Here is a 1848-nt window from a genome sequence, read left to right on the forward strand (position 1 = left end):
CAAATTCATCAGACCAAGGCAAGTACTGATAAAATGTTTAAATCCTTAAAATAATAAAAGAAGATTAAAGTGTCAAAGTTGATGAAAACAAATATCCTATAGTAAAACAGGAAAATTTTCTTCTTTAATCAAAAATTCTGGTGCTGCTATCATATAGTTGTACAGTGTGTGGGTGAGAGAAGTAGAGAGAAATTTGGATGTCTAGTCACGTGGATGGCTCAAATGTTCATAGGATTATTGATAAACGTGATATTTCTCTGGGCACATTAATAAAACCTTGCATTTGTCTGCTAGAATTATTGCATACAGCAAAATGGGATAAACTAGGGGGAATAATTGGATGAATTTTTAAGAGTGAAATTTGAGGACAAAGAAACAGCAGAATGTTATAACATTTTGGAAATAGAATTACGAAGCTAGTCTACCAAAGACATAGTCAGTGGATGCTACCCCTATGCAAAATAATTTTTTTTAATTTTAAAATATTTTAAAGATGTGGGGTACAATTCAGGATCAGGTATACAAGTGGACATCATACAGTTTGGGACTCCTTCTGGCCCCACTTTGCCTGGTTTGAGATCAGGTACCCCTATTGATGTTGTGTCCCTACCCCTGCCCTGGCAGTATCCTGCTACTGCCAATCTCTTTCTTATAGTATTATGGTAAATGTTCAGGGTTCACTTATGAGTGAGAACATGTGGTGTGCTGTTCTTTGTTTCTGGGATAGATCACCGAATATGATAGATTCTAAATCCATCCAAGGTGCTGTCCTTCTTTATGACTGCATAATATTCAACCCTGTATATGTATCACATTAAAAAAAAATCTAGTTCAGTTTCAATGGGCATCACGGTTGGTTCCATGTTTTTGCTATTGTGAATAGTACTGCAGTAAACATGCATGTGCAGGTATCTTATTTGTAGAATGATTTGAGTTCCTCCAGGTATATTCCAAGGGTGATTGCTGGGTCATATGGAAGATAAATTTCTAGTTCTTTTAGAAACTGTTTTCCATAGAGGTTGAACTAGCTTGCACTCCCACCAGCAGTGTAGAAGTGTACTGTTTTCTCCACATCCTAGCCAGCATCTGTTGTTGTTTGTTTCATTAATGACATCCATTCTTACTGGGGTTAGGGGTATCTCAATTTGCTTTGATTTGCATTTCTCTGATGATTAGTGAGGCTGAGCACGTTTTTTCATGTGTCTGTTGGCTTCCCGTATATCTTCTTTTGAAAAGTGTCTGTTCATGTCCTTTGCCCACTTTGTTGGTGGTGGTGTTGTTTTGAGTTGGAGTTTCACTCCATTACTCAGGCTGAAGTGCAGTAGCACACTCACGGCCATCCCAGCATTGACTCACTGTGCTCAGGCAATACTTCTGCCTCAGCCTTCCAAGTAGTCTGAACTACAGGAACATACTACCATGTCCAGCTAATTTTTTGATTTATTGTAAAGATGAGGTCTCGCCAAGTTGCCCAGGCTGGTCTCGAACCCATAGGCTCAGTCAATCCTCTCACCTCAGCCTCCCAAAAGTTGGTATTACAGACTTAAGCCACCATACCTGGCTTCTTTGCCCACTTTTTAATGAGATATTTGTTTTTTTCCTTTCGGCGCTTTTGAGTTCCTTGTAGATCCTGAATGTTAGGCCTTTGTCAGATATACAGTTGGCAAATAATTTTTCCCATTCTGTGGGCTGCTTCCTCACTTTCTTGATGGTTTCTTTTGCTTTGCAGAAGCTTTCCAGTTTGACGATGTCCCACTTGTCTATCTTATCTCTTATAGCATGGACATCTGGGTTTGGATCAGGAATTGGTGCCTACTCCAATTTCTGTAAGGGTGTCTCCTGCATTTT

This window comes from Carlito syrichta, unplaced genomic scaffold (assembly GCF_000164805.1).
Source record: "Carlito syrichta isolate Samal-C Ts95f unplaced genomic scaffold, Tarsius_syrichta-2.0.1 Scaffold307106, whole genome shotgun sequence".
Lineage (NCBI taxonomy): Eukaryota > Metazoa > Chordata > Mammalia > Primates > Tarsiidae > Carlito > Carlito syrichta.